This window comes from Giraffa tippelskirchi, chromosome 12, assembly GCF_054371585.1.
Source record: "Giraffa tippelskirchi isolate mGirTip1 chromosome 12, T2T-mGirTip1v1.2.pri, whole genome shotgun sequence".
Taxonomy (NCBI): domain Eukaryota; kingdom Metazoa; phylum Chordata; class Mammalia; order Artiodactyla; family Giraffidae; genus Giraffa; species Giraffa tippelskirchi.
Window position 1 is genome coordinate 60,161,312 of NC_137286.1, and position 12,218 is coordinate 60,173,529.

The 12,218-nt window shown below is 44.0% G+C and overlaps 2 protein-coding genes across 22 annotated transcripts in view; one reads left to right on the forward strand and one right to left on the reverse strand.

The window, feature by feature from the left end:
- Positions 1-9,244, reverse strand: part of LINS1 (lines homolog 1) — a 30,659-nt gene extending 21,415 nt beyond the window's left edge. For 4 of the 8 annotated variants that reach the window (XM_081551360.1, XM_081551365.1, XM_081551363.1 and 1 more), the window contains exon 1: positions 9,113-9,244. The gene's annotated coding sequence lies outside the window, so the exon portion shown is untranslated. Of the gene's footprint in view, positions 1-8,733; positions 8,889-9,112 lie in introns of those variants that run through there. The other 4 variants (XM_081551361.1, XM_081551366.1, XM_081551362.1 and 1 more) reach the window with 2 other exon arrangements.
- Positions 9,245-9,579: 335 nt separating this feature from the next.
- The window catches only part of ASB7 (ankyrin repeat and SOCS box containing 7), a 51,998-nt gene continuing 49,359 nt past the window's right edge, over positions 9,580-12,218 (forward strand). For all 14 annotated transcript variants that reach the window (XM_081551378.1, XM_081551376.1, XM_081551377.1 and 11 more), the window contains exons 1-2: positions 9,580-10,010; positions 10,162-10,253. The gene's annotated coding sequence lies outside the window, so the exon portion shown is untranslated. The remainder of the gene's footprint in view (positions 10,011-10,161; positions 10,254-12,218) is intronic.

The window sequence follows — 12,218 nt, forward strand, 5'->3', positions numbered from 1 at the left end:
AGTTGACTTATTATGGCTCTGTGCAGTTAAATCTCTCTGCTAATGATAGTCTGCATTTGCAGCCCCTCCCCAGTTGGAGGTATCACCGCCTCAGCTCCACTTCAGATGGTCAGGCATAAGACCCTCATAAGGAGTGTGCAACCTTTGCATGTGCAATTAACAGTAGGGTTTGCTCTGTGAGAATCTAAAGCCACAAGTGATCTAACAGGAGGTGGGGAGGAGTGGCAATGCGAGAAATGAGGAGTGGCTGCAAATACAGACGGAAGACAGAGGAAGCTCCCCTGCTCACTTCCTGCAGTGCAGCCTGGTTCCTAACAGGCCACGGACTGATGACAATAATGGCTCCTGGCCCAGGCGTTGGGGACCGCTGCTGTACATTACAGCCCCACATCTTACTTATTTTATAACTGACCGTTTGTAACTTCAGATCCCCTTCACTCATTTGCCCTCCACCTCCACCCACCCCTCCAATCTCTAACAAACACCAATCTGTTTCCTACATCCATGAGCTTGGTGTTTTTGTTATTTTCTTTATCCATTTATCCATCAACACATACTTAGTTTCTATAAGCCGCACAGCAAAGGAATCAAGTAGTAAAATGCAAAGATAACCCACAAAATGGGAGAAAATATTTGAAAGCCATATATCTGATGAGAGGTTAATATCCAAAACATGTAACAAATTCACATAAATTCTATAGCAAAGAATCCCAAGTCAAAAAACAAAAAGCTGATTAAAAAATGGGCAGAGGATCTGAACAGACATTTTCCCAAAGACATACAGATGGCCAACTGGTAATACTAAAAGATGCTCAACATCATTAGTCATCAGGGAAATGCAAGTCAAAACCACAATGAGATATTACCTCATACCTATTAGATTGGCTGTTTATCAAAAAGACAAGAAATAACAAGTCTGGTGAGGATGTGGAGAAAATGGAACCCTTGTGCACTGCTGGTAGGAATACAAGTGAGTGCAGTCTCTATAGAAACCAGTATGGAGGGCCTCAAAAAAATTAAAACTAGAACTATTACATGAAACAGTGTTTCACTTCTGGGTATTTATCCAATGGGAATAAAAACATTAACTTGAAAAGATATATACTCCCCTATGTTCAATGCAACATTATTCACAATAGCCAAGACATGGAAGCAACCTGAGTGTCCGTTAACAGATGAATGGATAAAGAAAATGTGACTCATCTATAAAGATATTATTGTTCAGTCATTAAAAAAAAAAAGATGAAATCTTGTCACTTGTGACAACGTGCATGGACCTTGAGGGTAGTATGCTAAGTGAAATAAGTCAGATAAAGAGAAATACCATACGATCTCTTTAACATGTGGAATCTGAAAAAAAAATAAAAATAAAAAAATAAAGGTTCCCAGTGGTGCTAGTAGTAAAGAATCCTCCTACCAATGCAGGAGATCAAGAAAAGTGGGTTGGATCCCTGAGCTGGGAATTCCCTAGAGTAGGAAATGGCAACCCACACTAGTATTCTTGCCTGGAAAATTCCATAGACAGAGGAGCCTAGCAGGCTCTAGTCCATAGGGTCGCAAAGAGTCGAAAAAGACTGAGCATACACGCATATAAAAACAACAACAAATTCATAGATACAGAGAACAGACTGGTGTTTGCCAATAACAGGAGGTGGGGTGTGGTCAAAACAGGTGAAGGGGGTCAAAAGTAGTCATGGATGTAATGTACAGTACAGTGACTATAGTTAACAATACTGTATTGTACATTGTTCCCATTGCTAAGGGAGCATATCTTAAAAGTTCTCATCACACACACACAAAACCTGTCTATGTGAGGACATGCATATTAACTAGACTTATTCTGATGATCATTTTACAGTATATACAAATATTGAATCATTATGTTGCTCACCTGAAACTAATATGGGCTTCCCTGGTAGCTCAGCTGGTAAAGAATCCACCTGCAATGCAGGAGACCTAGTTTGATTCCTGGGTCGGGAAGATTCCCTGGAGAAGGGATAGGCTACCCACTCCAGTATTCTTGGGTTTCCCTGGTGGTTCAGATGGTAAAGAATCCGCCTGCAGTGCAGGAGACCTGGGTTCGATCCCTGAATTGGGAAGATCTCCTGGAGGAGGGCATGGCAACCCACTCCAGTATTCTTGCCTGGAGAATCCCATGGACAGAGGAGCCTGCTGGGCTACAGTCCATGGGGTCAGAAAGAGTTGGACACAACTGAGTGACTAAGCATAGCTCAGCTTCAAATATAATGACTTTCTCCAGCAAGTTAGGTCCTCCTGAGATACCTAGTCAGTCTTCTGGAATCACTGTCGTCTTACAGAATGTGTCACAACTGTACTTTAAATTATCTGTGCAATGGTTTCTAAGACTCCTGCTTTAAAGAGGAGTCTGGCTCATCACTTCTTCCCCAGCTCCTAGCATAATGCCAGGTACACGGTAGGCATTAAATATTTACTGTTTTCATGACTGAATATTGTTTCAGTCAGGTTCTCAGAGAGATCTATTAACTTCATTCATTTGGTGTTCATTAGTAATATGTATGTCTGAAATAATCCTAAAATCAGTTACAAAGTTCATTTTAGTACTGTTTTGATCTCAAGAAAACTTTTAACTGCTGAATTTTAAAATACAATAAAGCTTTCATGTCAAAAAATAAATGCTCTCCATAGCAGTACTATCCACAGTAGGGCTTGAGTTCTGAGCTCATTCATTTTTACGGTGTTACCCACCTAAGAGTGTGCTCAACGTGCTGGAGCTGCACATGTTGAGTCACAATAAAGGGCGAATTAAAACTACCCTGAAGGGAAAAAAAGTCTGATCAGGGCTATAAGGAAGCTCGAGAGCCAGTAGTTAGCTTCATTCCTTTCAGCCTTTTTTTGTTGGGACTGTAAGGTCAAAGTCTATAAAGTGGAATTTCTATATCCAGCCCCTTCCCCCTTTCCTGCCAGGTACTGCTGAACAAAGTTATGCTGGAAGGCAGATGATAGACTGTCTGGTGGCTGTATTAACATGTAGGTCTCAATTTCCCTGCAGTCACAAAAATGGTATCTGCTGTCATTCACGGCATAACCTGCTTTCTCTCTGTTATCTTTAACACTGCATGATTTAAGGGCTGAGACACAGTCTCCTGGGCAGTGATTCTTGACTTCAGTCACACAGTGAACTCACAGGGGCACTAGGAAAAATGCCTGAGCCCTGGGCACCAACTAAGTCAGAGTTGCTGCAGTGGGACTTGAACATTTTTCCAATGATCAAGTACTCTTCTATACGGGGTAGAAACTCAATTAAGACTGAGTCAGGGTTCTATGGGGGCTTCCCTAGTACCTCTGCTGGTAAAGAATCTGCCTGCAATGCAGGAGACCCTGTTTCGATTCCTGGGTTGGGAAGATCCCCTGGAGGAAGGCATGGCAACCCGCTCCAGTGTTCTTGCCTGGAGAAGCCCCATGGACAGAGGAGCCTAGCCTCCCGGGCTCAAAGGGTTGCAAAGAGTCGAACACGACTGACTGACTAAGCACAGCAGGGTTTTATGAACTAAAACATCATAAATGCTGATCTGGAATTAATTAATTTATCTGTTGTAAAATTAGTGTTTCCATTTGTGTGAACTTGATATCACCTAATTGGATGCAAAGTGAAGTATGTCTGGTGAAATCTAATCAAGTTTAATTTGCTAAAAATATTATGCAATCTAAACTGCTAAATCAATGAAACGTTATAGTTTTTAAGAATTATCAAATTTGAGATCAGCAACACAATAAATCAATTTAGAATTATCTAGTAGCACATTCTATGAAAGCATGGTATGCCATGTTCCCTGGCTGTGATATAATTATCTCCCAGTAATCTTGCAAACTGTTGCAACCTGAACAAAGGATTTCAAGTGAAAAATAAATGACCAGAGAAAAGGAAAAGCTAGGAAAAGTTAGGACACAACTCAGATATCAACTTCTGTTAAGAAGCTAGCAGACCTTCATGTCTTGGTTGAAGCAATATTTAGCAACACACCGAACTGCATGGGGCTGACAATGCTGTGAGACTGAACATATCCTCCACAACTTCACAGATTTATTCGTTTATTTTATTCTTTTTGGAATTCAAAACTGCCTGATTCTATAGTCAGTTAACTTTATAAAACTCAACTTATAATTTACATTCATACTAGTAAAATACCACTGTCAACAGAGTTCTTTTTACACTGGAGTCCCATTGCTAGGAAACCTGAAAATCCCTGGCCCAGATAATTCGTAAAGCTTCTATGCAATTCCAGACCCCAAGAGGGCTAGCAGACATCAGGTAGCAATCCAAGTTTCCAAGAAGGAGGCAGCAATTATTTACGCAAAATGTACAGATAAAGTCTAGAATCTCATAACACAAGTTGTTTGTTTTTTTTTTTTTGGCCATGCCATATGGACCATGGGATTTTAGTTCTCTGACCAGAGAATGTGTAGTCCTAGCCCCTGGACTGCCATGGAATCCCCCAAGGCACATGTATTGTTGAAAGTGTGTGAAATGTCTGAAGACAAACAAAGAGTATGCAAAAATAAAGTTGGTAGTTGTATTGAAGTTTAGGTATTATACGCTGTTGTCCAAACTTTCTGTGATGTTATTTGTTTTTACAATAAATCAGGAAGAAATCGTGAGAGAATTGAAAGATCAGAAGTTGCTAATGTATCATTCCACTTAATATGTCTGAATATAACTGGTTTCTAGTTATAATTCAGTTACATATTTTAAGGAGAAAGAGAAATTAAATTTTTTTAATTGGAAATTATACATGCAAAAATACGTAGTAGCCTTCAAAGTAGTTTTTTTTAGGACAAGTAATCTCCAAGTAGAGTACCATTGTTCCATGCTCCTGTTGAAATCCCTTTGGAAACTGCTTGCAGTCCTGCACATATTTCTTTGGATATACAGTTAGATACTATACTTCCTGGGTGGGTTTGGTTTAAAAAAACAGAAGTTTTAAACAACTTATCCTGTATAATTTGCAGCCTGGCTCTTAGTAGTATAAAACTTCTATTTTTTTCTAATTTAAGCAAATGTTTAGTAAGAATGTTCTTTCAAGAAATTGTAATTTCTGAAAAGCCTTATACAGAACAAGACAAAGAAGCCTTTAGGGCAACCAATATGACTATTAATCACTGATCCATACTATATCAGTGCCTTCTCTATCACGCATGATGGTTCTCAATTTATAATACATCTTTTCACTCTCCTCCCCCTGTCAAGTCTTTAAGGGTCTTTCCTGAAACGAGTTTCTGCTTACAATTTCATCAACAGAACTGCTGGCCAAAGGGGTATATTCTTTAAAGGGAAAACAGGCACATGTCCACACAGATGATAATTGTGTAGTCCCTCCACTAAAAACTATTTTGCCCTGGGATGTCTCTGGTAGTCCAGTGGTTCAGAGTGCGAGTTCCCACTGACGGGGGCATGCGTTTGACTGCTGCTCTGGGAACTAAGACCCCACGTGGTGTTTGGTGCCGCTAAAACAATAAATAAATAAATAAATAATGCTGCCTTTTTCTAAACACAGAGAAGCCTGGCATGCTGCATCCATGTAGTTGCAAAGAGTTGAACATGACTTGGCAACTGAACAACAACAACACACACAAATTCCTGTCAAGCCAGTTCCTCTTGGAGACCCTTCTCCCTCTCTGGAGAGTCCTTCTCAGACATCCTTGCTCAGTTCTCCTCCTCCTACAGTCATTTCTGGGTAGAAACTTGTTCTAGGACCCCTCAGGGGTACCAAAATCAGTAGATGCTTAAGTCCCTTGTTTGCATATAACCCAGGTACATTCAACATTGGTTGGATCAGAGAGAAAGCAAGGGAATTCCAGAAAAACACCTACTTCTGCTCAAAAGCCTTTGACTGTGGAAAATTCTTAAACAGATGGGAATACCAGACCATCTTACCTGTCTCCTGAGAAACTTGTATGCAGGTCAAAAAGCAACAGTTAGAAATGGACAGCAAACACAGACTGGTTCAAAACTGGGGAAAGGAGTACGTCAAGGCTGTATATTGTCACTCTGCTTATTTAACTTATATGCAGAGCACATCATTCAAGATGCCAGGATGGATGAAGCACAGGCTGCAATCAAGATTGCTAAGGGAAATATCAACAACCTTGGATATGCATATGACACCACTCTAATGGCAGAAAGTGAAGACGAATTAAGGAGTCTCTTGATGAGGATGAAAGAAGAGAGTGAAACAGCTGGCTTAAAACTCAACATTGAAAAAACTAAGATCATGGCATGCGGTTCCATCACTTCGTGGCAAATAGAAAGGGAAGAAGTGGAAGCAGTGGCAGACTATTTTCTTGGGCTCCAAAATCACTGCAGATGGAGACTGCAGGCATGAATATAAAAGACACTTGCTCCATGGAAGAAATGCTTTAACAAACCTAGACAGAATATTAAAATGCAGAGACATCACTTTGCCAACAAAGGTCCGTCTAGTCAAAGCTATGGTTTTTCCAGTAGTTATGTATGGATATGAGAATTGGACCATAAAGGCTGAGCTTCGAAGAACTGATGCTTTTGAACTGTGGTGTTGGAGAAGACTCTTGAGAGTCCCTTGGACTGCAAGGAGATCAAACCAGTCAATCTTAAAGGAAATCAACCTTGAATATTCATTGGAAGGACTGATGCTAAAGCTGAAGCTCCAATATTTTGGCTACTTGATGCGAAGAGCTGACTCATTGGAAAAGATCCTGATGCTGGGAAAGACTGAAGGCAAAAGAAGAGGGCGGCAGAGCACGCCATGGTTAGAGAGCATCACTGATCCAATGGACATGTATTTGAGCAACTCACAGAGGTAGAGAAGGACATGGAAGCCTGGTGTGTTGCAGTCTATGGGGTCACAAAGAATTGGACACAACTTAGCAACTGAACAATAACAATGACAACAATGCACATCCTCCCCTATACTTTAAATCATCTCTGGCTTACTTAGAATATCTTATACAATGTAAATGCTATGTATATAGTTTCTAAGCTGGTAGCAAGTTCAAGTTTTGCTTTTTGGAACTTCCTGGAATTTTTTTCTTTTTACAAATATTTTTGACTGGAGGTTGGCTGAATCCACAGAAGCAGGACCCATGAATACAACAGATTGTAGTCTTTTTAATGTTTCACAGTCTCTCAATGTCTTCAATTAATACCTCTATGCTAACAACTCCAGAATCCACAATTAGGTTTAGCTCTCTTCTGGGGTCCAATTTCAAATATCTAAATGCCAGTGGAGAACTCCACTTGCAATTTCCACAGCACCTTCAGCACAAACTCAACTCCCTCTATGGTCTCTCAAAGTTGCCATCTCAGTATATGGCACCTGTAGCTCCTAGTCATCCAAGCAAGAAACCTGGCTACAGACCCTCCTTCACCTCACTTCTTTTCACCCTTATGGCCACAGTTAACAGTACACTACTCCTACCCTGGACAACCACAACCGAGTCTTTGCTAAGTAGTTGTTTCCTGACATGCACCTCCTTCTGAAAAACATCTCCACTTTAATTCAGATAAAGTACAAATCCCTGAACATGGTTTAGCATGCCCTTCAAGACCTGACTCTTGGGGTCTTCTCACCACTCTGCCCCACAAATTTAGCTCCCGGTTTTCTCTGAGGGCCTCAGAAATTCTGTGCACTTTAAGGATTCCTTTTCTTGGCCCATTCTCCCTAAAATCATACTCAGCCTTTCCCCTCCCACTCTCAACCTTCAACAAGGAAACCTCCGGTCTTGGGGAGCCTACCACATATCCAAGTCAGGATTAAAGGGCCTGGCCAAGTGCTCCCTCAGTCCATACACAGTATTTCTCTCACTGAACTGTCCCTAATAATTTTCTAGTTTGGTTTCCCCACACTTGACTATGAGCTTCCCTGGGTAGCCTGAGCCAAATTTGCCTACCTAAGCCAATAAGTAGCTCATGTAGAAGGCAGCAAAATGAATATTCTTGATAAATGAATGATAACGTAGAATAAAATACCAGGATATCAATTTGAAATGTTTGCAGTGACCATCATCTGCCACAAAACATCTTAATGTATTTTATTACATAAAAGTAGTTGATATGTTGAAATATATACTTTCTTTATACAATTAGATAGGCCTTTCTTGAGGACACTAGTGGTAGCCAAACGTCTGCTGTACTGGGTGACTAAGTTTAAGGTAATGTCAACTCTTGCCTGGACTACCCCAACAGTCTTTAACATCTGCAGTAACCTCACTCTCAGCTACAGTCTTCTCCACTGAGCAGCCAGTGATCTTTTCAAAACATAAATAGATCTTCCCGACCACCTGCTACAAGGTCCTGCAAGATCTGCAGCCTGTCGCACACCCTCCACTCCCATACCCAACTTCATTATCCATCAGTTTCCCTGCTTACCTAGCTGGCCTTCTTTCCTGTAGTTCCTAGCAACGGCACAAATTATTCTAGCGTCAGGGACTTTGCACTTTGATGTCTCTGCCTGCAAAATTCTTGCCTCCTCAGAATTTGGCATGGCTGAGTCTTCCTCACTCAGATGGAGAGTCAAATGTCACTTCCTCAGAGACCTTCCTAGCTAAAAGAGCCATCACGTCCAAGCCAAGCTCGACCCCATCCCTATCTGGTAAATAATTTCCTGTCTGTCAGTCTCTCTGCTAAAGCGAAAGCTCCACGAGGGCAAAGGATTACATATATCTTGTTCGCTGTTGTCTCCCTGACGGCTAGGACACTGACCAGCGGGTAAATACCTGGTAAGTGAAAAAACGCACTTAATAAACACGGCCATCTCCCACATTTTCCACTCTTTTCCCTTTCATTCTCAGGAATTCTCAAGGGCCGCTGTCCTCGCAGGAAAGCCCTTGAGGCGTCAGCGCCAAACCACAGTGAGTGTCCTTTTCCGCACGAGGCGAGGCGCGCCCAGCCAGGAGCTAACGGCGCCCCAGGCCCTGGAGCGGAGCCTAGGAGTCGGCGCTCGCGTCCAAAAAGCGCCGAGGGCGGCGGGACGAGGCACGCCTCTCCTCGCTTCCTGGGGACTGACACCTCCTCAGTCCTAAGCCCCGGAATAGCCTCTCATCGGCCGCACAGCCGCTTCCCCCATCGCCGAGCTTAGCGACCTCTCCCAGTTACCTGCGGGGAATCTACCCCAAGCCACGCCGCCTCCTCGTTGCTGTTCAGGCAAGCGCCGGCCCCTTCCGAGCCACCGTAGTTCATGGAAAGTACAAGGCGCTGCCTCCTCCCGCATGCGCAAAGGTCCTGCTCGGCGTATAGTGTTTCTTAGCAACCGCGTGGAGTCCCTCCGCCAGGGGCGGAGCGTCGGGAGTCGGGGGAGTGAATGTGGCCAATCAGAGGCGACTCCTAGCCTCGCTCGACACGCCTCATTTAACTGTCGCGAATACGCAGACCGCTTTACGGCAGGCAAGCGGTGGGGGCCGCTGGGGTAAGGAGGAGAGAAGGAAGCAACCAACCAACCAAGTCGCCCCCACCCCCCACCCCCACCCACCTCAGACCTGGTTTACGGCTCCGGGCTCCGGCTCCAGTGCGGCCGCTGATTGGCTGCTGCGGGCTTGGTCCCATCCCAGTGACCCCAAAGTGCTGGAGGGAGGGGGCGGGGGTAGCCCGGTGCAAAGTGCATCCCGAAACCCCCCTGCCTGGCGCCCCGGCGGCCGGCACTCCGGGCCCCGTGAGAGCCGGGCCCTCGCCGCCCCGAGCCCTCCCGGGCCCCTCAGTGGCCGGGCGCCCCCGGCCAGGAGCGCGGCAGCCCCCTGCCCCGAGCGCTCGGACCGGGGCTGCCCCCCGCCCGCGCCGGGACTTCCTCCCTGCACCCCTGCCCCAGGCCGCCGGGCGGCCAGCGCCGCCGCCTCCGCCCAGCCCGGCCGTCTGGATGCTGGCGGGCTGGGGCCGGGAGGCGCCGCGGAGGAGCAGGGACAGCCGGGTCCGGCCCTGCCCGGGCTGTTTCCTCAATGGAGAAGTTGGTGAGTGTGGAGGCGGCTGGAAGAAGGAAGGGAGGCAGCAGCTGAGGAGACAGGTAAAAGTCGGTTACCCCCCTGAAGGGAAGGGGCCGGCCTGGGACGGAGGGGAAGCCTGCCGCTTCCTGCCGGCCCGCCCCGCTCTCTGCCCCGGGGCCCCCTCTGCCCCGGCCCGAGGCCCTGCCCCGCTCACGGCTGTCTGATTTCCAGGTGTGAGCTGGCTGGGGGGCGAGCGACGGCAGGAGAGAGTCTGCCCACCCGCCCGACCAGCCGCGGAGCTCTGACCAGCTTCCACCGTCAAGGTAACGAGCCAGCCCTCCCCTCCCCCATTGTTTATTCCTGGCCCCTACCTCATTAATCGGTGCTTTCTATTCTGGATAGTTACCTGGCAATGCACCCCTTTCCTGGCCCCTAGCTTTCCAGCAAAACCAAAAACGCTGCCCGTGCCCCAGCCTTTAACATTTTAATAACTTCTCTTTCCCAGGACCTTATTTTCCCCCTTTCTCTCTGAACAGTGTATTTCCATGTGTTGCATCTATCTTGTGGTACACGCCACCATTTACCCTGCTCAGAGACTTTGAGACCTTTTTGTAGCTCCCCCTGCCCTTCTTATTCTCATAGGAATTCCCCAATTCCTTGTTAATTGCTTGTTAATTCTGGATGACTCTGCTTTTTAATTAAACTACAATTTTCTGTTTTCCCCTCTTCTTTGCTATAATCTTTCCTCTACCTCCATCAGAATATCTTTTGAGTTACCTCACAAGAGTTGGTGAAGGAAGGTTCAGTAATAGCTTGAAATTTGTGAGTTTCAGAAAATAATGTGACCTTTTTTTTCTATAGCAAAAAGTGAGTTTGTGTACCTTAATAATGTGGATGATATGAAAGCAATACTCTCCTGAAGCACTTATGTATAATTAACTCTGGGTTTTTGTGTGTTTCTGTGTGGCAGATGTGTAACGGCCGTGAAACTCTTATAAAAAGATAAATCATATTTGTTATATCTCAGATTTTCTAGTACTTATAAAACTACGCAATATCTTGTTAATAATTTGACACTCAGGAATTTAAAAGCAAAAGAATGTTTTGGTGTGTTTAGAACGTAGGGTTTTATTTTGGCACTTTTCATAAGATTTCGCATTTTGAAACCCTTATAGAGAATTTGTTAGACTGAAATTTAAGCATCTGTATTTTGTTGCCACTTTTGAAAATGCACTGAAGGTAAGTTTAGGACATTCATGTAAGTCCTAAAGAGGGGATATGAACAGGGAAATTATGTAAGAGTTAATTCAGAAATGAGCCAAGTGAATAACTTCTCTAACATCTGATAACAGGAGTATAAAGTTGCATGTTAATCTCAGAGTTATTTTAATATTACAGATTTTTTAGGGTATTTTACGTCCAAAGAAGTACTTCAAATAGCAGAAGTTGTTAGGAAATCTTTGACTTAATCTCTTCCTCTAGACTTTCTGCCTTCCAGATAAAGAAATTAATCTCTTACCTGATTCTTCTAATTGTCAAGGGGCAGCTAAAGATACTTTTAAAGGCCTTTGAGGGTTTGCGTATTCTTGAGACCTGGAACTGGATACCAAAATGAGAATGTATGCTACTGAATGGGATTTAGAATCAGTATTGACTAATGACTATTCCACAGTGAACATTTAGGGCACCTTTTGTACGTACATGTAGAGTGCATGTGTGGTCAGCCATTGCGACCTGATTGACTGCAGCCCACCAGGCTCCTCTGTCCATGGGATTCTGCAGGCAAGAATACTGGAGTGGATTGCCATTTCCTCCTCCAGGGGATCTTCCCCACCCAGGGATCGAGCCAGCATCTCTTGTGTGTCCTGTATTGGCAAGCAGATTCTTCACCAACTGGGAACCTGGGAAGCCCCCTGTACGTGTAGGGTTCACTGCATTTCAGTAAAAGCTAGGTAGAAGACAATTTTCATTATTTAAATATGTGACTCACCAGAAAAATGCCTAATGATTACTTTAGACCTTTTTAAAAAATGCTAAACTACTTGAAGCATGTTTTTAAGGTAAAGATGAATTATGTATTTTCTATTCAGGCCTTCTCAGTTAAATACTTTTCTGCTTTAGATTGAACTCGAGCATGTTTTCATTTCTGAGGGGTTTTATCACCTATGCCGAGTCAAATATGTAAGGTAAAGAGAGAACACTACTTTCCTCTCTGTTCATTCTAATTTCTTAAATGTTTCATTGATCCTCTCAGCTTTTAGTGGTTTTTCTAAGATTATGGAGTATAT